This window comes from Lipotes vexillifer, unplaced genomic scaffold, assembly GCF_000442215.2.
Source record: "Lipotes vexillifer unplaced genomic scaffold, Lipotes_vexillifer_v1.1 scaffold717, whole genome shotgun sequence".
Taxonomy (NCBI): Eukaryota; Metazoa; Chordata; class Mammalia; order Artiodactyla; family Lipotidae; genus Lipotes; species Lipotes vexillifer.
This window is the reverse complement of record NW_006798707.1, coordinates 4,270,743-4,296,301: the sequence shown is the minus strand read 5'-3', so window position 1 is coordinate 4,296,301 and position 25,559 is coordinate 4,270,743. Positions and strand designations below refer to the sequence as shown.

Here is a 25,559-nt window from a genome sequence, read left to right as displayed (position 1 = left end):
AGTTATATGTAAAATATGAAAGCATTAAAAATTAGAATATAGCAATAGAAAAAATGAGCAAAGAAAACAGTCACATATGAAACACTAAAGAAATCAAATTAAAGCAATGTGATGTCATGTTTCCAACTACTACCCTTCCATATTTGACAAGGATAATATTGGGTTGGCCAAAAAGTTCGTTCAGGTTTTTCTGTAACATCTTATGGAAAAACCCAAACGAAGTTTTTGGCCACCCCAATACCTAGCAAAAGTGAGGGTATGGGGACACAGGGACTCTTAAACATACTATTACTGAGAATATAAACTGATAGAGACCTTTTAAAAAGCAATTCAGCATAGCTGACAAGATTTAAAAGGCAAATAGATTTTTACCCAATAATTCTTCTTCTAATCGTCTATCCTACAAAAATACTCATTAAAGTGAGGAAAAACATTTATGTATAAAAATGCCCACTGGCCAAAGCAATCTTGAGAAAGAAAAACGGAACTGGAGGAATCAGGTGCCCTGACTTCAAACTATACTACAAAGCTACATCAAAACGGTATGGTACTGGCACAAAAACAGAAATACAGATCAATGGAACAGAATAGAAAGCCCAGAAATAAACCCAAAAATTACAGTCAATTAATCTACAACAAAGGAAGCAAGACTATACAATGGGGAAGAGACAGTCTCTTCAGTAAGTGATGCTCAGAAAACTGGATAGCTACATGTAAAAGAAAGAAATTACAACATTTTCTCACACCATATACAAAAATAAACTCAAAACGGATTAAAAAACTAAACGTTAAGACTGCAAACCATAAAATACCTAGAAGAAAACAGGCAGAACAACACTCTCTGACCTAAATCATAGCAACATTTTTTTGGATCTGTCTCCTCAGGCAAAGGAAACAAAAGCAGAAACAAACAAAAGGGACCTAATTAAACTTAAAAGCTTTTGCACAAAAAAACCCACCAACAAAACAAAAAGACAACCTACTGAATGGGAGAAAATATTTGCAAGTGATATGACTGATAAGGGGTTAATATCCAAATATATAAACAGCTCATAAAACTCAATATCAAAAAACAAACAACCCGATTAAAAAATGGGCAGAAGACCTAAACAGACATTTTTCCAAAGACATACAGATGGCCAAAAAGCACCTGAAAAGGTACTCAACATGGTTAATCATCAGAGAAATGCAAGTCAAAACCACAATGAGATATCACGTCACACCTGTCAGAATGACTATCGTCAAAAAGAACACAAATAACAAATGTTGGCAAGGATGCGGAGAAAAGGGAAACATAGTACACTGCTAGTGGGAATGCAAACTGGTGCAGCCACTATAGAAAACAGTATGGAGGTTCCTCAAAAGATGAAAAGTAGAAATACAATACAATCCAGCAATTTCATTCCTGGGTATTTACCCGAGAAAAAAAAACAAAACCACTAATTTGAATAGATATATGCACCCCTATGTTTACTGCAGTATTATTCACAATAGCTAAGATATAGAAGCAATCTAAGTGTCCATCAACAGATGAATGGATAAGGAAGATGTGGTGTGTATTATATATATATATATATATATATATATATATATAAAATAATATATAATGGAGTATTGCTCAGCCCTAAAAAAGAATGAAATTTTGCCATTTGCAACAACATGGATGGACCTGGAGGGTATTATGCTTAGTGAAATAAGTCAGAGAAAGATAAATACCGTATGTTATCACTTACATGTGGAATATAAAAAGTGAAACGAATGAATATAACAAAACAAACAAACTTACAGATGTAGAGAACACACTACTGATTATCAGTGGGGAGAGGGAAGGGAGGTGGGGCAAGATAGGGGTAGGGGATTAAGAGATATAAACTATTGTGTATAAAATAAATAAGCTACATGGATATATTGTACAGCACAGGGAATAGAGCCAATATTTTATAACTTCCTAACTTCCTTCCTTCCTCCCTCCCTCCCTCCCGCCTCCCTCCTTCCCTCCCTCCCTTTCTTTCTTCATTTATTTTTGGCCATGCTGCACAGCATGTAGGATCTTAGTTCCCTGACCAGGGATTGAACCCATGCCCCCTGCAGTGGAAGCGCAGAGTCTTAACCACTGGACCACCAGGGAATTCCCTATAGCAACTGTAAATGGCATATAATCTATAAAAGTATTGAATCACTATGTTGTATATCTGAAACTAATACTGTAAACCAATGATATTTCAATTAAATAAATAAATAAAAATTCACATGCTCACTGAAATTCTACTTGTATGTGAAAATTAGAAATAGTATAAACGCCCATCAATAGAGAAACAGCTAAATGATGGTATATGTCTACAATGGAATTCAATGTAGCCGGTGAAAAATGAGATACAACAATATAAGCTGTCATTTAGAAAGCTAGCCATGATGCATTAAGTGAAAAAAACACTTAAAATATAGTAAGTAAATTATTCTGTTTTTGCTTAAAGGGAAAAATCAAAATAACAAACATATATATTGTACTGTTTACATATTAATAGAAGCTATATTTTCCAAAAAATCCTTATAAAATTAACTGAAAAGAGTACAACTACAAAATTGTATATGCAACTATATAAACAAAAGCAGTGCAATATTAATAAACAAGGGTGACTAATTACCTGAGTAACATAATTTTGATCTGTTCTTTATACATTTTTTATTTTCCAAAATGCATGTTATTTACAAAATCACAATAAAAATTAAAGTTTTGTTTTGTTTTTATTTTTTTTAATTCATTGATGTAATGTTCCTTTTTTAAAAAAAAAAATTTTATTTATTTATTTGGCCGTGCCAGATCTTCGTTGCAGCACTCAGGATCTTCGTTGCGGCGTGCGGGCTCTTAGTTGAGGCACACAGGATCTAGTTCCCTGACCAGGGATCGAACCCAGGCCCCCTGCATTGGGAGCGCGGAGTCTTAGCCACTGGACCACCAGGAAAGTCCCTTGTTTTGTTTTTAAATGGGAGCCCAGATGACCAAAAAACTGTTATGCTTTAGTGAGTCAGGAATGATTCGAACCCTACAGAATACAGGAGACTGAGTATAAAATGACATAGTGAGTTCAGGTACAAAAGAAGACATTTAAAAATACATATTTACCAAAACCTGCCCAATATAAAGAATGCTATCTCCTTCAGACTGGTTACTCGAAATACTATATTTATTCTGATGTTGCATTACTAAAAGTAATGCTAACCAACATGATCACCCAACCTTATCACCTAGGTAGGTCCTAAAATAGTTTTGGGGTCATTTCAAACAACTCTAGTTTCAAAGAACAGAGACCTAGCACAAATTCAGTTAGTTAAAACATTATGCTGCAGCTTTTGAAGACATGTTTTGAGACAGGGAATAGACCCTGGCCTTCAGAAAAGGTTCCCTCCACATAAACTATTCACTGCCATCAACACCACCTTTCCATACATGTCCAACAACCTCCTCCATTCCTTTCACTCATGAGCTTCCTCACTACAAGGGTCCTCTCTCCCCAGACGTGACAATTATCAAAATCCTACCATCTTGGTAAGACCAAGCTCCAAATACATCTGCTCCATGAAGCTGCTTCTATTTTGAACTCCAAAAGCATTTCAATATCTATACTGCTCATGATCAACATGTGCTATTTTTATGCTGACAGTCTTTTAATATATTCTGACTTCCCAGTTATAGTTTATAAGGAACTGGAAGGTATGTCTTCCATCTCCAGTGCAGTTCACTGGAGATACACATTGAGTGGTGGCCCATCCAAGAAACACAATAGGTGTTTGTTTGCTTTGCTTCTGTATAAAGTTTGGGACAGTATTATTGTTAGTTTGGGCTTGAGGGACTGTGGTGAGCCTTGAATGGCTGCCTAAGAAGTGTGGGTTTTATCCTGCAATAATCTAGAGTTGAAAGTTCTTAAGCTCAAAAATGATGTGATAAAAGTGTATTCTAGCGAAAGTACTCCTTAGTCCACAGTTGCCAGATTTGGGGGAGACAGTAACATTTAAAGCAAGGAAGGAAGTCGGCTGAGCATAAAGGGTTAAAAGTCAGAAAGCACTGGGTTCTCTAACACCTCCAGCTCTTGGCAAGTTATACGACTTCTTAAAAGCTTCCTTTTCTTTATCTATAAAACAAGGATGAGAAAACCAGAACCTACCTTGCTGTAGTAAGTATTACAGAAAATCACAATGACAGCAAGTGCTACAGTGGGATTCAAGCACATCACAGTTCAAGATGTTAAAAGGATAATTCAAACAAACAAAAAGATAACACTGGGTCTCCCACACAAATATAAAATGAACACCTATGATTTTATGTAACTCAGTAATTAATTACGGAATAAATAAGATGTTTCATCTGGTTCAAAAGTGAATCCAAAGAACACAAACATACAGGCAATCAGGAATGGTGAAATGGATTTGCTTAATAGATCCAAAACCTGCTTCCCCCACAAAAGAGGAAAAGAAATCAACAGTACCTCCAACCAACAAAATTCATTTGCATGTCTAAGGACAAGAGTAATTTGCACTGCTGTGAGTTATTCACAACTTACAACATAATAAAATAAATCAAAAAATAATAAAAGCTGTAGATCCCATAGATTAGATCTCCAGGAAATGTGCTTTAGACCACCTAGTTTCCAATGAAGACACCCCATAATCCCTTTTGTACATTTCAAGACTTTCACAAATTTTCCTTACATAGTTCTTAACCACCATGCACATTGCCTTTTTCTTCTTTTAGAAAACAATCCACAGCTTCAAGATCTCTGACAACCATTAGAAAAACTGAGTTAGTCTCCTCCATAAAACTAATCTTTCACTACAATAAATTGTTTTCTTCACATAGTAAACCAGAAATTTAGAATTATTATGCATTTATATATAAATGCAGAAATAAATTAATTCATTGGATTGTCAAGCTTCTTAAGAGATCTAAAACTAACGAGGGTTTGGTTTTACTGAACAATGACAAGGAGAATTACTCTCTGAAGGAAAAAAGACATAGTTAAATTGTCACTTCCAAGTAACTGACCCAAAATTAACTTAAGTGTCTAACTGGCCAATGTATGCATCTTAATTTCCACCCTATGTTTTCTTCCATAAGAAAAATCAATCCCAGTCCAACTACCACTCCAGTAAAATCAAGTAGATGTACTGCTCCTACTGCTCCAGCTAAGTGCAACTAAAAACCCTGGACATCATATATGAAACAAACAAAAGACTCTGAAGGTGGGACTTCCCCGGAGGTCCAGGGGCTAAGGCTCCGCACTCCCGACGTACGGGGCCCGGGTTTGATTCCTGGTCAGGGAACTAGACCCCACATGCATGCCGCAACAAAGAGTTCACATACCGCAACTAAAGATCCCACATGCTGCAACTGAAAAACCTGCCTGCCGCAACGAAGATCAAAGATCCCGCGTGCCACAACTAAGACCCGAGCAGCCAAATAAATGATTAAAAAAAAAAAAAGACTCTGAGCATGGAGAGAAGGCACACTAGCTAGGGAGGCACCTTGGGACCCGTCAAACAACATGGTAGTGAGTTCTCTGGGTTTTCCTTTTGCCTCATATATATATCACGTGGACGTGGACGCAAAGCTGAAGCAGCCAGTAATCCAGAAATACCAATGGGGGCTGACAAAAAAGTTCCTGCTCTTTCAGAAAACCAAGAAAAGAGCAGCAGAGCAAAACAGAAGACTTGCAGACAATAACCACTGGCATTCCAGCCAAAAACCACAGGAAAAACTGTGGCTCATCCCCATCCACAACAAGGTAAGCCAAGTAGGGAGCCTGAACTTTCCCTCTCACCAGGCTGTACTGTTGTGCCTCAACATTACAGGTTACCCCCCTTACTCCCTCCCCTTACCCCCCACCCTCACTCCTGCAGGGATGATATCAAAGGCAGAACTTTCTTCCCTTGCCAGGTAGGTGTAAGACTCCCCCTTGCCCTGCCTCAGTGTCTATGAAGACCACCTGGAGAGCCTGGACTTCTACTGCCATGACAGTAAGGAGGCTCCCCTTCTCGTCTCCACCAGGATGGTATGAGACAAGGCCTAGTAGAGAGTCAGGACTTTCTCTGCCCTCCAGGGGTAAGAAGGCCATCCCCTCCCAGTGGTGTCAGTACAGGCCATGTGGAGAACAGCAAAAAGGCATAGTAGTATCAGTGAAGGCCTAGAGAGGAGCTGAAACTTCCACCTCTGCCCAGCAGCAGTGAGGAGCCCCGCTTCATGTGTCAATGGACCAATTCCTCGAAAGCACACAACTCACCCAAAATGAAATAGATAATTTGAATAGACCGGTGACTATTAAGGAAATTAAACTCGTAATTTAAAACCTCATGAAGAAGAAATCTCCTGGCTAAGATTGTTTGATGAGAGAATTCTACCAAATGTTTAAAGAAAAATTAACACAATCTCTTCTGGAAAACACAAGAATAAGGAGCAACTTCCCAATTTACCTTATGAAGCTAGTACTTCCCTGATGCAAAACCCAGGAAAAGACAGTACAAAAGAAAACACCATAGGCCAATACATGAATGCAGGCACAAAAATCCTTAGGTGAATATTCAAGAATCAATGTAACCCACAATATTAACAAACTGATAAAATACAGATTCACACGATCATACCAATCTATACAGAAAAAATTATCTGATAAAAAGCAATCCTGTTCATAAGTAAAACTCTCAGAAAAAAAAAAAAAGGGAATACAGGGGAACTTCCTCAATTAGATAACAAGCAACTATAAAAAAAACACACAGCAAACATCATTACACCTAATGCTAAAAGAAAAAATGAACAATGCATTGCCCCTATTATTGAGAACAACAAGGCCCACTCTTACCACTCTTATACAACACAGTACTGAAAATTCTAGTCACTGCAAGAAGGCAAGAAAAGGAAATAAAAGCCATACAGAAAGAAATAAACCTGTCCCTATTTGCAAATGACATGATGGTTTCCATAGACAATCCCAAGAAATCTATCCAAAAACCTCCTAGACCCTCCTAATATGTGAGTTCAGTAAGGGCGCTGATACAAGATAAATACACCAAAGAAAAAAAGCAACTGCAAACTGCATTTCAGTGGAAAAGACAACCTACGGAATAGAAGAAAAGTTCTGCAAATCATATATATGATAAGGGGCTTATAACAAGAATATATACAGAACTTCTATAACTCAGTAGTGAAAAGGCAAGTAACCCAATTAAAAAATGGACAGTGGATCTGAATAGACATTTCTCCAAAGAAAATATACTAATGCCTGATAACCACATAAAAAGATGCTTGACATCATCTGCCATCAGGGAAATGCAAATCAAAACCACAATATCAACTCACACTCAGGAGAATGTTTTATTATAACTTCCCTAGAATGGCTATAATCAAAAAGATAATAACAAGTGTTGGGGGGAAGATGGAGAAATATGGGAACCCCCATATGCTGCAATGAGATTGTAACATGGTACAGCCTGGAAAAGTCTGATGGTTCCTCAAAAAATTATACCATATTACCCAGAAATCCAACTCCTAGTTATATACCAAAAAAGAAAAAAAAAAAAATTACAACATACATCTGCACAAAAAACTTGTACATGAATGTCCATCAACTGATGAGTAGATAAATAAAATGTGGCATATCCACACAATGGAGTATTATTCGGCCATAAAAAGGAATTAAGTACCGTTACATGCTACAACAGGGATGAACACTTAAAACATTATGCTAAGTGAAAGAAGCCAGTCACAAAAGACCACATATTATATGATTCTACTTAAAGGAAATGTCCAGAACAGGCAGAAAGTAGATTAGTACTTGCCTAAGTCAAAGGTGGGAGGATGAGGGGACATGAGGTGTCACTGTTAATGGATACAGGGTTTCTTTTTGAAGTAATAAAAATGTTCTAAAATTAACTGTGGTAATGGTTGTACAACTCAATGAATATAGTATTAAAAATCACTGACTACCAGATCCACAGCTGACTTCTTTCTTGAAACTGACAAGCTGATTCTAAAATTCATAAAGACTTACAAGGGACCCAGAACAGACAACCCAATTTTGAAAAAGAAGAACAAAGTAGGAAGACTCATACTTCCTGTTTTCAAAACTTACCACAGGGCTTCCCTGGTGGCACAGTGGTTAAGAATCCGCCTGCCATGCCAATGCAGGGGACATGGGTTCGATTCCTGGCCTGGGAAGATCCCACATGCTGTGGAGCAACTAGGCCCGTGTGCCACAACTACTGAGCCTGGGCTCTAAAGCCTGTGACTCTCCATTGACTAATAACATTGAACACCTTTCTATACGCGTACTGGCCATACAGAGATCCTCTTTTAGAAAGTGCCTATTCAAAACTTTTGTGCATTTTTAAATTAAATTGTCTTTTTCTTATTAATTTTACACAATACACATACATTCTGGATGTGAGTCCTTGGTCAGAGAGACGAATTGAGAATTTCTTCTTCCAGTCTGTATTTTGCCCTTCATTCTCTTCATGGTGTCTTTAGGTGGAGAGAAATTCTCAATTTTAACGAAGTCAAATTTATCAATCATTGTTACAGTCATTGCTTTAAGTCTTTTTTAAGAAATCTGTGCCTACTCTACTCAGTAGTTCTTTGATTTGTGCTTATGGTTTGAATGATTCTGACCTTGCTCTGAATTCCTTCATCTTTGTAAGGTTTACAATTTCACCTTGCAGTCGATTTGAAATGCATTCATGTTATGTTGTTGGTGACAGACAACTTTAGTGTTACGAATGTCTGAGCGGAAATCAGTTTTACAACTGGAGGATTCATCTGTGACTACTTCCATATTATAATGACTTCTGTACAAATACATTAAAAACATACTGTTAAAAAAGTGAGAAAAACCCTCTAACACCTGTTATTCTAACATTTTACCCCAAACATACCTTAGATGATTCTTCCCACTCCCTTTGAGGGGCTTTCCTCCAATGGGCCACTTTATACTAGACCCTACTGACTTTGATGATATAATTAAGTGTTCTGTAGTCTCAGAAATCAAAAGCCTAGAGGCTTCTGTTAAGCCAGGTTCTATTACGCCTTATTTGACCCAACAACCTCAGAGGGTTTACAATTCTCCAGAAAACCAGTAACAAAGAACTCCTTGCTCCATCCTTTTTCCTAAATTAATTAACAGAATCTCCTTCCTCCAACCGAAAAACCAAAACGAACAAATATAACAGCTTAGTCTTCTCTTTACTAGCTCAGCAGGCGCTCCCCTCCCGCACCCAGTTATTCTTCACACCCGGCGCCAATCTTCCATTCTGCCTTCCAAATGTGTGGTGGCCTCTGAACTTTGCTGTCACAGTTAATGCCCTGCTTCACTCCCTCACCATCTCTGGTCTGGAGTATGGGATCTGCCCTTGACTGGTCTCTTCCTTACATTTTGTCTTTGACCCTGTCACCACCAAAGTCCCCTCCCCAGAACATAAAGTTGATCATGTTACTCATCTGATTAAGATCCTTCTATAGGTCCCACTGCCCACAGGATAAAGTCACTCTCTTAGTTGAGAATTCACAATCTGGCCCTAACCTTTCCTGGCTTCTTTCTTAGCAGCTCCTGCAAAATTCTGGCCTGACCCCTGGGCACCTATGCCCTCTTTCTCATCCTAATTTTGCACTGCTTCCTCCTTTGGCTAGAAGTCCCTTCTCCCTTTATCCTGCAATCAGCTCCTTCCTTTCTTGCACAGGACAACCCCAGCAGAAGCAAATGTTCCCTAGTATGTGTTCCTGCAGCTCTCTGTACCCACCACAACTATACTTGAGTCCTTATCACCTGTATTAGTGAATCACTTATTTGTTTTTCTCACTCAGGATTAGGAATTAATCTTTACATCCCAAGGACTTGGCAGGGCAATTCCATGAAGGCTCAATGAAAGAATGAATGTCCCAGCCACTTTTATTCATGTCACCTTATTTCTATAAATAGACACTAGAAAAATTAGTACAAATATGTCAAAGCAATGAACCTAACACAAGTTGTCTTTTAAAAGTCACCCAGCAAAGTATTCTTTTAAAGAGTTTAATAAAAAACTAAAACCTTCCTCAATTATAGATTTGTGCTTCCTGTTAGAAATTAGTAACGACTCTTTGCTTTAAAATACTTTTAGGGACTTCCCTGGTGGCACAGTGGTTAAGAATCCGCCTGCCAATGCAGGGGACACGGGTTCGATCCCTGGTCCGGGAAGATCCCACATGCCGCGGAGCAACTAAGCCCGTAAGCCACAACTACTGAGCCTGCACTCTAGAGTCCGCATGCCACAACTACTGAAGCCCGTGTGCCTAGAGCCCGTGCCCCGCAACAAGAGAAGCCACCACAATGAGAAGCCTGCACACCGCAACGAAGAGTAGCCCCAGCTCAGCGCAACTAGAGATAGCCCGCGTGCAGCAACAGACCCAACGCAGCCAAAAATAAATTTAATTAATTAATTAAAAAAAATACTTTTAAAAATAATGGGCATCGGGCTTCCCTGGTGGCGCAGTGGTTGAGAGTCCGCCTGCCAATGCAGGGGACACGGGTTCGTGCCCCGGTCCGGGAAGATCCCACATGCCGCAGAGCGGCTGGGCCCGTGAGCCATGGCCGCTGAGCCTGCGCGTCCGGAGCACAGGCTCCGCAGCAGGAGAGGCCACAACAGTGAGAGGCCCACATACTGCAAACAAACAAACAAAAAACAAACAAACAAAAAATAATAATAATGGGCATCAAAGGTGGGATGAATATACCACTTAACCAAAGTAACTGGAGTCATCACCATATAAATCACTAGTGGATGCCAAGGGAATTAATCACTGTTATTATTCATACAAGTAAAAGACCGCAAACAAAATTACTTCATTGAAAGTCTGTTCATATATATCACCTTTACACATAACACATCTGCATGATACAGGAAGATGGTATGCATGGTGGTTAAGAACATAGTCTGGCATCATAATGCTAGTCTTGCAATCTGGGGAAAATAACTTAAAACTTCAATGTGCCTCAGCTTCCTCATGTGTAAAACAAAGATGATACACAATGTTGCTGGGTGAGCGAGCCCTTAAAGGCTCTTGGAACAGTGCCTGAGGAGTAAATGCATAGTAATAAATGTCAACTGTCAACACAGTGCTTTTAACTTTTTTAAGCCCTTTTACATATACTTTTTTTTTTTTTTCACAGCAGCACAGTGAGATTGCTTGGAGAATCACTTTGTCCATTTCAGAGATAAAGTACTGATAGAGAGGTCATATGATTTCCCTAAGATATTTTAAGTGGCAGAGTAAGAACCAGAAACTACACCTAACCCCAGCCCCAGACTAAACTGACTAAATCTCCACAGATGCAGTGTGGAGGAAAGATTCTTTTGGGGTTTCCCCATTGTTTACCCTTGGTTATCAGCAACAGCCAGACTAAGCACCTGGTGGGAAGAAACGGACCACCATTTGCTCAATTAAAAGGTAAGAGAAGCCTCATTTTCACAGTGCCTGATGCATAGCAGGCAGTTCAAAGACAACTACTGATAACAAACAAAAAGTGCCACTGTGCTTTCTCAATAACAGAACAAGGCACTCCACAAAATTAAGACTGCTACCAAAAACAAAAGTCACTTCATTTACCTATCTGTCACATCAAAGTACAACGTAGCAATAGGAACTTAAAAAAAAATTTTAATGAATCTTTTTCTTTTACTCTCAAAAACATAACAGTTTTGCAAAAAGGTCTTTCATCAAGACAGTTTTTTGAAAACTAGTTATACTTCATGACAGGTCTTTGCTCAAATAAGGGACCTACATGAATGGACAAAATTGCATTACTGTTAACACCTTCACCAATACTTATCTTCATTACATTCCTGGGCTTCAGCTGAAAGTCAATCCTCAGTCTTAACACGCAGCCAAGTGCACGTGGAATAGAGTTAATGAACTTCGAAGGCAGAGGCAATGCTCCCGGGGAACCCACCGGAACCAAGGGAATACAAGGAAGCAAAACGTCTCTCCCAACAGCTAAGCGCCCAAACTTTTTATTTCTTCTCTTCAAATGGACAACCAGGAGCTCAGATTCACCTTGACGATCAGACTTGACACCAGCCCCTGGCTAGGGCCTACCTTTCCTTTCGTGGCACTGCCACTCTGGCACCTACAGGCAGGCGCCCGGAGGATACACAAATAAGCCAGATCCAGCCCTTTCCCTCCACTGCTCATGTCCAAGCCTCGCACGTGGCGGCCACTTGGGACCTTTGGCACATCTGATTTAACAGCGGCAGAGCCTGGACTGTGTTCGCAGCGGTGCAGCTCCCGGACCCGCCCCGATCTGGAGCAGGAAGGTCTTAGGTGCTCTTCTGTAAACACCTATCAGATACCTGGCCCTCCTCCTTCCGCGGCCACGCAGACCCGGTCCGAGTCGCCCCGCGGCCCCCGACGCCTCCGCTAGCCTCCGGGAGTCGCTTCCCCGCGCCTCCTCTCACCTGAGCCGACGGCGCCGCCACCCGCGTGGTGACCCCAATCCCCCGTCAAGTAACACGTTACAGGGGGCCGCAGCCCAGGGAGGCCCGCGGCTCGGGTGGAAGATCCCATGGGGCTGCTCCCCCTCCGCCGACCCAGGATCCCCCGGCCGCCGCCGCCATTTTCCCCGTGCCGTAAACCCCAGCTTCTCACCTGTGACCAGCAGAGGACCACGCGCGACGCCGTGAGGAGCGCGTGGGCGAACTGGAGAATCCCTGGGGGTCACAACCTCCGTGCAGAACCCGCCGCTAATTCATCCCGAAGCGGGAGGCTTCGGGCCAGTCGCCCTTGTAATGCGTCCCGGCAGGCTCCATCCTGATTGGCTGCGGGCGCCTTGAGGCAGCGGCGTCCCCGGCTGCGTGAGAAGCCCGGGTCCCCGGAGCCCCGCCCTTGCTCCCCCGCCTGGGGCTCCCCGGGTGCGCGACACTGAGGGCTCCCTTAAAGTGACCACGCTCATTTCCGGCCCGCCTCCAGGAGAGGAGGGACTCAGAGCGAGGGGGTGTAGGGGCGAGTAGCAATAAGAAATAGGGAATGCCGGAGGGCATTGTCCCAGGGAACCTAATGGTCCCTCTAACCCCTGGAGTTTCAAAGTGACAATAGAAATCTGGGGAGTTTAATTTACAAACTGTGGATTGACAAGAAAGGCACAACCTAAAAATTGAGAATTACGTTTTCCTGGACGAACATACTGAGGACTTAAACCTAAGAGGCAGCCTCTCAGATCGCTCTGAGGGACTGTGCTGAAGAGGTAAGGAAGGAGCCAGGATATTTAGGAGCTTTTGCAACAAAAACCAGGTAGTCGGAACTTTAAAAGGTTACTGTTCATTAAAAACCAGACATCTCAAGTTAATGAAGTTAGCACTTTTCTACCTATGGAAAGACGCCAGAGTCTGGGCTCATCAAAATCATTCCTTGGAAATGCACCTTAACTGGCTAGGGCCAGTATCCTTGTATTTTTTCCATCCTGAACTCCCTCAGGGTGCACAGTGCGGGGGAGGGGCGGCAACTGTGTTGGCTGATGGCTTGACGGCCACAACATCCTTTGTTTATTGAAATGGCTGGTGATATTCTTGGTCCACAAAGCCTAACCTACTGGGGCAAATCAGTAGCGGAACCAGTTCTAGAGCTCAGGTTCCTGACGCGCAGCACCAAGCTCTCCCTGGCATGCGGCTTCCCCAGTCCTAGGGAAACTCCCTCCTCTGAGCATCCGCAGTACTTTCAGGATAACCCTCATAAAAGGCGTTCAGCACTTTCTACTGTGGGACATCTGTCCCCTAACCTACTAAACTCTAAAGCTCCATAATGGTGGGGACTGTGATTAAACCTTTTTTCATTTCCTACACCATGCCTTCCTCCTGCGAGTCTTCAACAAAGATTCACTGAATTAAAATCCTAAAAAGAAGAAACTGTAGCCACCCATCACACACTTAGCCACTTTACGTATGTTTATGTGTTTTATTCATTTATTCAACAAGGCACAGAAGGGGATGAATTTTTTTTCAAAGTACAAGATTCCTGTCCTCATATATTTGTAATGTAACAATAATGAACATCTAGGTTTGGGATGCATAGCTTCAGTATAGCTAAATTATATTCCATGGGCATTTCCTGGCGGTCCAGTGTTTAGGACTTGGCACTCTCACTGCCTGGGCCTGGGTTCAATCCCCGGTCAGGGAACGAAGGTCCCGAAAGCCATGCGTCGCAGCCAAAAAAAAAATATATATATATATATATATATATATATATATATATAATAAAGCTTGTTAGGAGTGATTCTGACTTCCCTGAAGTAAAAAAAAAAATTCTCTCTTACACTAGAAATATATAATTGACTTTACTTGTCTTTTCTTTTGGCTGCCATGAACTTATAGCCACATTTAAATGGGCCATTATTCTCTGTATATAGTGGATGGAGAATCTTCTCCATTCTTAAATTTGCATTCATATTTTTCTAGTTGGGTTATAATTCTTAATTTTATATATTTAATGTTTTTGTTGTGGTTAACTCAAATCAAAAAGGAGATACATGACAAATACATAGATTAGATAGATGAGCAGAGGACAGAAAAATAATAAAGATAGATAGAATAAATAGTGATGAGAGAAAGAGATAAAATAAAGGTCATGTATTCTTCACATTTTTAAGCTACCTATTCAATTCCATAAATGTATATATCTGTCATTGTACCAATATCTCACCATATTATTTTAACAGCATTATAACATACTTTATGGTCTAGCAGGGTCTTGTTTTCACACTGATATAATTCTTTTGCAAAAAAGTCAGTGATAAAATCCATAGTAATTAATTATTTTAATATTAGCATTTAATGCGCACCAGTGAATCCCCTTTTTTTCTCTGTTCCTATTCTCTTTGAACATGTTGGGTCTGATGCCTTATAAATGTAATACTACCTAAGTTTTGGAGGTACAGTCCTATTCTTGCTTACAATCATATTTCTCTAGATGCAGTAGACCAATTTTAAATTCAGAGTCACTTATTTCTCATGCAGAATACTTCTACGTTGCATTTACACAACCATATTCTTGTTGTGGAATTAGACTGCATTCTTTTGTCACATGACATGTCTGCCTCATCAGAGAAAAAAGCTGTTGGAAAAAAAAATGACCAGAAAAGAATATAAAATATCTTGTTAACGTTTGGTACAGATTACGTGTCGACTTGATAATATTTTGGATATATTGGGTTAAATAAAATATATTATTAAAATTAATTTCACCTGTTTCTTTTTACTTCTTAATGGGGCTATTAGAAAATTTTAAATTGCATATGTGGCTCCCATTATATGTCCGTTGGACAGGGCTGCTGTCAAAAAAAATATATATATATATATATATATATATATATATATATATACTCCAGAGCTCTCTGTAAATCAAAAGCTCCCTTGTTCTTTTTCTAAATCAGCTTCACAGACTCTCCAATTTTGTTCAGAAATATTGAAATATTTTAAGATATGCTGAAATTGTGTTAGAAAATGAAGATAAACAACAGAGGGAAACACCAGTACAAAAGCCAACTCTGTCAATTACCCCTGTGACCTTAGGCCTCATTTTTTTATCTGTAAAATAAGATCACTAATATAAAAGTTCTCTAAATTCTTTTCTTCCCCCCACCCCTACAAGTTTTTAACTTTCTTGATGTCAGAGGCCAGCGGGAAGACCCTGAAGGCATCGGAGATGGGTTTTGAAAGAAGGGATTATATAATAGTTTATCCTTGCATCTCCGCAACTCCTAAAACAAACAGTGCCAACTGAGAAAGAGAACACCACACATTTGAATACAGCAGATGCTGAATAAAGTTTAACTGACTTGATGAATCATCCCGGTTTCTTCTCTATTTCACTTTCCTAGCCTTAGGCTTTTTTGGAGGGTGGAGTGGTAGAACCTGAAGGAAAGGGTCAAAACAATGGAGTCTTGAAGGTATTAGCTCTTTTTTACCCAAACTGCTTCTGACACCCACCACATGTGTGGCTTCTCCACACCAAGCAGTTCTCCAGTTCTCTGTGGACACCAACTAGGTGTCCTGCAATGTAATTCAGTTTTGACACTAACTGCTTGGAATTAATGCAGACCCCACAGGTTAAGGGCTTAGTTCCACAAATCTGCTCCCCACTTCAGACACCAATAGAAAGTCTGGGTCTCAGGACTTCCCTGGTGGTCCAGTGGTTAAGACTCCATACTTCCACTGCAGGGTGCGCGGGTTCGATCCCTGGTCAGGGAAGCAAGATCCCACATGCTGCGCGGTGTGGCCAAAAAAAGAAAAAAAAGAAAGTCTGGGCCTTGGGTACTTCTGACAAACTGGCTATAAATCGGGGCATCCCACAATGCCCTGCTCAGGGTCCAATTTGCTAGAACAGATCACAGAACTCAGGAGAACGCTTTACTTACATTTACACGTTTATTATAAAGGATACAACTTAGGAACAGTCAAATGGAAGAGATACGTAGGGCAAGGTATGGGTTGCGGAGAGGGTACTCAGAGCTTTCATCCTCCCTCTGGGTGTGTCACCCTCCCAGCACCTTGCTGATTACACCAACCAGGAAACTCTCAGAACCCTGTTGTCAGTGTTTTTTATGGAGATTTCATTACCTAGGCATGATTGATTAAATCACTGACCACTAATGATTAACTCAACCCCCTCCCTGGAGGTTGAAGGGTGGAGTTGAAAGTTCCAACCCTCTAATCTCAGGGCTGGTTTCTCTGACATCCAGCCTCCATGCTCCCAGAATCAACTCACTAGCATAAACACAGGTTCAGAGAGCCTTGTTATAAATACCCAAAGACCTCCCTATCCCCCTCTGAAACAGAGCAGGACCCTATGGTCCTTCCCCGCCCATGTCCTCCACCTGCCTTTTTTCTGTAGAAAAATTTTAGCCAAAGAATAAGTTTAATCAGAAAAGTGGGAAAATGCAGAAACAAAGGAAAACAGTCAAAGGAGACCAAATAATAATAGTTTAGTCATTAAGCAAAGTCAAGGACCCTTAGTTCCTTCTCAAGGGCTATAGATAATATTCTGAGCCATAACCTGTGAGCTGTCTGATACTGAAAGCCCCACCAGATGGAAGGAGTTAAGTACATGATGACCAGACTGTAGTCATGACATAAGCTGCCACAATTCTGAGAACTGGCCTCAAGGAAGTGGGAACAAACCGACCCTGGAACTAAAGATTAATTGTACTTAAAACAATCAAGATGACTCTGGTCAGACCACCGATGACCAATTTCAAGATGACTGTCAGAGCTGACTGTGCTGTTTCTGCATGTGACCCCCTGCCTCTGTCTATAAAGGCTCTTACACCCCGATTGTTGGGAGGGGGAGGCGGGGTTGGGGGGGAGTTGGCCTTTGGACAGGTGTCTGCCCCACCCCCTGCTGTTGCTAGTGTCCAAAATAAAGCAAACTTTCCTTTCCACCAACCTTGCCTCTTTATTGGCTTTTGAGTGGTGAGCAGCTGGACCCCACTTTCGGTTACACCTTCACTCAACAAAATACTACAAGGGGTGGCGCAGTGGTTGAGAATCTGCCTGCCAATGCAGGGGACACGGGTTCGAGCCCTGGTCTGGGAAGATCACACATGCCGCGGAACAACTGGGCCCGTGAGCCACAATCACTGAGCCTGCACGTCTGGAGCCTGTGCTCCGCAACAAGAGAGGCCGCGACAGTGAGGCCCGCGCACCGCGATGAAGAGTGGCCCCCACTTGCCACAACTAGAGAAAGCCCTCGCACAGAAACGAAGACCCAACACAGCCATAAATTAATTAATTAAAAAAAAATACTACAAGGATTTTAGTATTTTGTTGCCCTTAATCCTAATTCTTCTGCCAAGCTGTGTTGAATGTTCTTTGGGGATCATTAGCATATGACACAAAGATTCTCACAATTTATGTTCACTGCCTTAGGTCTCTACCCCAGGTTTTCCTGTCTCCAGTCTTCCAAGCTTGCTCCTTCCAGACCCACTGGCGAGCCAGCTAAGCCATTTGCCACTGCCAGTGTCCATGTATATCCTTCTCTTGAGCCAATTCTCTCCCACACAAAATAGATGACCAGTAACACAGGCCTAAACCCTGCCCATTGAGATAATTACGCTCACCTTCAGGAGGTCTGCAGTGAAGCCGTAATCCATTTTCCTCTTGTATCCACAGACCAAACCTATCAATCTTCAACGAAGCTCAGGCTTTTCCGCCTCCATCCTCTGGTTAAGAGAACTCCCCATGGATTAAGGAAGAGGTGTGGGTGCAACAGTGGTAGGAGAAATGGGATCTGGGCCATCCATTCATGCAGCTTATGCGTGTCCTCTGAACCTGCTCAAACTCATTCCCAATGCACCACTTCCATTTGAAAAGATTGTTGCTAGGCCTGCCCACACTTATGAGGTGGTGGGCCTGCTATTATCCAGTTCATGATGGTCAGTTTGGGTTGCATGGTCACTTGATGCCCCATGAGATGTTCAGCTTCTATTAGGGCTCAGTAGCATGCCAGGAGATGCTTTTCTTTTCTTTTCTGTTTTGGCCACACTGCATGGCTTGCAGGATCTTAGTGCACGGATCATGGATTGAACCTGGACCATGGCAGTGAAAGCGCTGAGTCCTAACCACTGGACTGCCAGGGAATTCCCCGGAGATGCTTTTCAAATGCGTATGTTTCTCTCCCACAGTTGGCGTGGCCATTCTCCAGAACCATATTGGGCCACACTGTGACTCTTCTTTTGGGTCTTGCCAGAGACTCCACTTGGCCTTTTCTCTACCACAGATACTTGTAGTATCATGAGATGTATCAGGTGATAGAGCCCAAATGGCAGGACTGCTTGTTCTGAGGCTGGACCTGCTACTGAGTCCTTTATGGATCTGAGCCCTACTTAAAACTAGCCACCTTCCACCTTAACCTGAAGAGATCTACCAAGCATTCTTTCTTAGTGGCAGAAGGTACAAGGTACTGTCAGTTGTCCTTTACTTGGGAGGAAATGTCCTTGCAGGCCTTAGACCACTGGTCTACCTCACCATCCACGTAAGTTCTGTGCTTTATATAATAGTATTGTACCAAGGTTATTTTCTTAGTTTTGATACGTGTTCTGTGCTTATATAAGATGTTAACATAAGGGCAAGCTGGGTAAAGTACCTGCAGAAAATCTCAGCTTTCTTCTTGCGTCTCTCCTATCAATCTAAAATTATCTCAAAATGTTAAAAGTAATAATCGGCATTAAAAATTTTCAGCAACGTAGCAGGCTTCTGAATTTTTATGGGATTTATTCACCCTCTGGAAAGCATGTGTTTCATCAAGACATCCAGATTACTTGCAGTTATTGCTCATCGGGGCCAAGTAACATGATATTTCGCCGTGATAGACTAATGTGATGTTCTGTGGAATGGCCAGATGGTCCGGGTCCCTTTGGAATATATTATGACAGAAAAGAGGAAAGTAAACATAGCCTTGGAGCAAGACTGTAAAAGTAGAATGTTTTCTGTCCTATGTGAATGTTATCTTCCTCTGGATGTGATACCGTTTTTTTTTTTGTTTTTTTTGTTTTTTTTGTTTTTGTGGTACGCGGACTTCTCACTGTTGTGGCCTCTCCCGTTGCAGAGCACAGGCTCCAGACGTGCAGGCTCAGCGGCCATGGCTCACGGGCCCAGCCGCTCTGCGGCCTGTGGGATCTTCCCGGACCGGGGCACGAACCCGTGTCCCCTGCATCGACAGACGGACTCTCAACCACTGGGCCACCAGGGAAGCCCTGTGATACTGTTTTGGTTTACTATCTTCATTGGGGCAGGGGAGATGCCATTCCAGGGGCTTTGCTTGGCTTTTCCTACTACAATAGCTCTTCCTCCACAGACCAAGGAGCAATGTGAGGATTCTGTCAACTGCTAAGTACATCCATTCCAATCATACATTGGGGAATCAAGGAAACAACCACCAGGTTGATAAGAAGAGCCAGTGGACCCACTCAGAGACAGACCAGAAGACTCCATTTATTATCTGACTCCAATATGCCCCTCCTCTAACAGGAGTGCCTGATGGTGCTTTGGACCCCTGGGTATCCCCATCAGCTTAGACCCTGTATCCAACATCCCTCAAATATCAGATTATCCCTCTTTTCCCAGTCTGTGGTTATCCAAGGAAACAACCATAAATCACTCTAGAGAAGGACTGAAAAAAATCTGTACACACTTGCCCTGATGTTCCAGGTTCTTCCTTATAGACACCCAGTCTCTCCTTTGGTCCATGCATTCCAGGTTTGAGAACAGGCTCTGGTCTTTAAATCAGGCAAGTTATTATGACTTTCTATTGGAGTGATGTTGACCCCAGTCTCCTACTATTAATCTCTTCTCATTATGTATTAAGCGGTACCCTTTCTGGCTGCCCGTCTATCTTGTCCCTAGAAATACATGTTCTCCTAGACATTGCCATAGGTCAGGTCGGTCCCCCTGGCTGCCACTTCAACCTTACTATCCATTATGGTAATAAGCTCACCATTGCTTCTCATATTTGTCTCTGCTATTCTAGAATCCTGTCATCCCCACTGCTGCTAGAAGAACCTGTTCTGTGACAGCATGAGCCCTGGTCTGCAGAGGACAAACTCCACTGAGCTGCTCAGTGACGCTGGTGCCCCTTCCAGACATTTGCTCTCATCTTGATAGTCATCCCGGCCCTCCTGAAAAACAGTCAGCTGAAAGGTTTCTAGTCTTGTTTGGTTGATGCATTTTAGCATGCTTGCTTCTTGGAGCTTTTTGATTCCTACATCTACATTCTGCCATGACGGTTCTGACATCTCTGCTTTTTTTTTTTTTTTTTGGCCGCACTGTGCGGTATGCAGGATCTTACTTCCCCTACCAGCGATCAAACCTGAGCTCCCTGCAGTGGAAGCACGGAGTCTTAACCATTGGACCACCAGGGAAGTCCCAAGGCATCTCTGCTTTATTTAATGTGATAATTGCTTTTTCCCAACTTCCAAGAACCATGCCAGCAGTATATTAGAACTGGGTCCCAGAGCTCTTGCCATGTTATTGAACACTATGTGATGGGAATGTGCCTCTTACTGGCAAATTCCCCTAAACAAGCTTTATGTTCTCTGTCTCCTTAATCCAGTACCTCAGGTTCCACACGTAGGCAGAATCTCCCTGCTGTGAGCCAGCACCTGCAGCCCCTGTGGCATATAATCCTTTCTCTCTTTTATAGCCCTCGAACTTCCCCGGTCAGGTCAAAGTGAGACTTGACCCATTTTAAGTAAGGGTTGCCTCTTTCTTCCAACAAGGCAGAGAGACCCACTTCTGCAGGCCCAGATGGTTCTGGGAATTGAGGGTTCAAGATTCTCAAGTGCATCTACTCAGATATCCCAAACCCAAGTCTCAAGGGTTTTTTTTTTTTTCCAGCTTTATTGAGATATAATTGACATGTAACATTGTGTAAGTTTAAGGTGTACAATGTGATGATTTGATATACATATATATTGCAAAATGATGACCACAAAGTTAGTTGGCCCATCTATCACCTCACATAGTTATCTTTGTGTGTGTGTGGTAAGAATTTTTAAAAATCTACCCTCTTAGCAACTTTCAAGTATACAGTACAGTACTGTTAACTATAGTCACCAGGCTGTATATTAGATCCCCAGAGCTTATTTATCTTATAACTGGAAGTTTGTACCCTCTCACCACCTTCACCTGTTTTCCCCACTCCACCCCTCCCCCAACCTCTGGCAACCACCAATCTACTCTCTGTTTTTATGAGTTGGATTATTTTAGATTTCACGTATAAGTGAGATCATACAATATTTGTCTTTCTCTGTCTTGCTTATTTTACATAGCATTATGCCCTCATCTGTGTTGTTGCAAGTGGCAGGATTCCTTCTTTTTATGGCTGGATAATATTCCAGCCATATCTTGGCTATTGTAAATAATGCTGCAATGAACATGGGGGTACAGATATATCTTTGAGATAACGGTTTCATTTCCTTTGGATATATAACCAGAAGTGGGATTGCTGGATCATATGGTAGTTCTATTTTTAATCTCTTGAGGAATCTCCATACTGTTTTCCATAGCGGCTGCACCAGTTTACATTCCCACCAACAGTGCACCAGGGCTCCCTTTCCTTCACAACCTGGCCAGCACTTGTTACCTCTTGTCTTCTCAGCATTCTGCTTCTTTCCTGTCAAGGCCCAGACCTTGACACTGGAGATTTACCTAGGCAGAGAAGGCAGCCTTCTCTGAAGGTCTGCCACTCTTACAGCTAAGCCCTGAGTCTCATCTTCAGCTCTGGCTGTCCTCTGGCTGCAGATGATGAGAATCTTTTTAGATGCTTCTATAAGAACCCTTCAGACTCTCACACACTGCTTGCTTAGCAATAGTCACCCAATTCCACAATCCATATAGATACTAATTTGCTCCATACCTCTCAAACCCCAGAGACGCTGCATCAGCTAGAGCATCTTCTTTCACCTGCATCCTTTCCTGGTTCACCAGAAGTAATCTGCCACACCACAGCATATCAGGAACAATCCATATTCCACCTGTAACTAGTGACGGGTGGATCCTCATGACATCCTCCCATCAAATGATTTATTTTCAGAATCCCATGTTTGGAGTCTTTTTCCTAGAACCAACTCCCTTAAGGAGGCTTCCTAGAAGCAGCACCTAAAGCAAGGAGAGGAGTAATAAAAGCAGGGTACAGGGCACAAGAGAAAAATTAAGTAAGAATATGGTCTCAGCGGGAGAATAGCTTCAGCCGGATCTCACAGAAGCTCTGGAGCATGAATTATACCACAGTGTTATTCAACCTTGAGACGGGGGGTCCAGGCTCTTATTTTCCTGTATCAGTCAGTTATTGGCTGCAGGCCGCCTCAGGGTGGAGGTGCATAACCAGCTGAGCAAGGCAGCTCCTGTTTGGCTGAGGGGAATCCCCGGAGCCAGAGGGAAGCAGTGAGCCACTAGCTGCCAGTGCTCACAGCAGCAGGGAGACGAGTGCCCCGTCTGAGTGGGGCACCAGTGGCATCCACTGTAGACACAACATAAATACTAAGTAAATGTTAGTTTCTTCGGGACTTCCCTGACGGTCCAGTGGTTAAGATTCAGCACTTCCACGGCAGGTGGCACGGGTTCGATCCCTGGTTGGGGAACTAAGAGCTCACATACCATGCGGTGCGGCAAAAAAATAAAAGAATACATATATGATTGTACATGTCTAGAATATCTGGGAAGGCTCTGTAAGAAACCACTGCTGTAGTTGCCTCTGGGAAGAGAAACTGGACACCACTAAACTGACACATCAACATATTCCCTTTAGTACTGACTGATTTTAGCCAGATGTACGTGTTACCATTTTAATTTGGGGGAAAAAAAATGAAAAGCCCCTTTGATGTGCCTATGAGCCTAAGAGAGGGGATTAACCTACTCTGCTGCCCAGAAAAGTAATTTCCCCACAAGTTTCTGAATCCTCCCTGACCTCTGCAACAGAGTATCACCTGATGGATTTCTTAACCTCATGAGCCATCAATTTAACAATCACATTTAATAGGGCACTCTCTGCAGTGCTCAGGAAGGCACTGAGACAATCAGGGAGCCCCAAGTCCTTATTCTTATTGCACTTTTATTATTATTGGGGTACTCTCTATGCCTGTGTAATGGCTTCCTCCTCTTCAAAATGTGACAGTAATAAGGTGAAACATGGACTCAATAACAGACCCCAGAAAAGAGCCAAGTGAGCTGCTGCCAGTAACACTGGGATGATGTTCTTCTGTGGTAATGAGGGGAAGGAACAGGCAGCCCAGAGCTGGCAGAGGCCACAGATGCTTAACTGGACGCCTAGAGCTACTTGTCTCTTCTAGCCCACAGTTTCCCTATGGCCGAGACTTAGCATACTCTTTGTTACCCAGTGATATTCTGGACTTCAAAGGTATTTGAAATCAAAGGTTTTGATTTCCTGAGAAGGCAGCCAAGTCCTTGGTAGTTTAGGAGTCTTGGTGCTAGAATGAGTAGCTTAGAAGTGACAGTTTTACATTAACACAAACCAGTGGTGGAACTGAATTCTGATTATTCTCTTTTTGCTCTTCTAACTGTCCCCCCCCACCCCACTCCCGCACACACACACACATTTTATGCTGATTTGTCCAACTTGCATCTCCTGGCTCCCTGACCCTTTGTCTCCGGCAGCGTTCAGCCAAGGGGAGGCACTGGAAGGAGTCTGCAGGGTGGACTGAGAAAGAGACCAAGGTGTTGTTCCCTTGACTGCCTCCCTGTGGGATTAGAGGGTGGCAGTGGCTTCATACTCCACCTAAGGCCACAGCTCCTCTCATGCAGCTCAGCTCTCACTAAGTCCTGGGACACTCCTTTTCCCTTGGGCAGGGCCTAATTTATTATCTCTAGCCCCAGGGGGCTCCATCATCCACTGATTCCACCCCTTTAACTCTCTCTAATCATTCCTTCTGCTTCTTGCCAAAACCCTAACTGATACATTGATGGACCAAAATTTCACTTAGTGAAATTGCCAGGAAGCAAAATGCCACTTATCAGTAAAATGCCAGGAAGCAAATCTAGCCACTCATCCAACATAGACATAAATCTTTCTCCTACAAACCCTCTATATCAGTAAAGAATGTTTTCAGCTCTAAGTATCATCAAACTCAATTTATTGATACAATGGCTTAAGCCACAAGGACATTTATTATTACTTAACTTGAAGTATAGAGGTAGGCAATCTCAAAATTGGTTCTGTAACTCAAGGATGACAGCAAGGACCCAAGTTCTTTCCATCTTTCTGCTCTGCCTTCCTTAGCATGTTGACTTTACATTTTCATGCTTGCTGCCTCATAGCCACAAGATGGTTGCCACAACTCCAGGCATCACAGTCATATCCGGAAGGCAAGAAACAGTAAACAGAGGAAAAGGTGTTCTCCTTGTGAGGCTTTATTTTTTTATCAAGGAAGAAAAATCCTTCCCCCAAACTCCATAACAAATGTCCTCAATTGTCCCATTGGCTAGGACTTAGTCACATGGCCACCTGTATAAAGCGTGTGGGAAAGCAAGCATCTGACTTTCTAGGCTTTGTAGGGGGAGGTTGGAATAGAAATTGAGTATCCAAACAAGGGTCTGTCACATCCTGTGCTGCAGGTGAACCTTCAGCCCAGTGTCACTCTCTGAGAAATTACTTATGCTATCTTCCAAAAAGAAATGTCTGTTACCTCTTCTCTGTTGTTTTTCTAAATAGTAATAAACTTTAAGGCCCAATTCAAATTCTTTCAACATCTGTTTATGACCTTCTTTGAATCACCCATGATGTCCACATAATCTGTTTGGGATGGCCACCCAGAAAACTGTACTAACTATATTTTCTTATTTTCTGTATTGTTGATGTTCTGGCATCTGGGGTCTCATTCCTAGAGAGAGCAAACTCCATGCCTGGGGGCACGCTTTTCATATGCAAAGTAACCACCTAGAGTTCACCTCCACCCACCTTCAACACACACACACCTCTTCCATCCAGCTCTTACACTCTAGGCAATTTTCCCAGCCTTAATTCCCGCCCCCCCCCCCCC

The 25,559-nt window shown here is 42.3% G+C and overlaps 1 protein-coding gene across 1 annotated transcript in view; it reads right to left on the bottom strand.

The window, feature by feature from the left end:
• The window catches only part of LCLAT1 (lysocardiolipin acyltransferase 1), a 200,036-nt gene extending 187,228 nt beyond the window's left edge, over positions 1–12,808 (bottom strand). Inside the window, exon 1 of the mRNA XM_007470879.1 lies at positions 12,665–12,808. The gene's annotated coding sequence lies outside the window, so the exon portion shown is untranslated. The remainder of the gene's footprint in view (positions 1–12,664) is intronic.
• Positions 12,809–25,559: the final 12,751 nt, after the last annotated feature.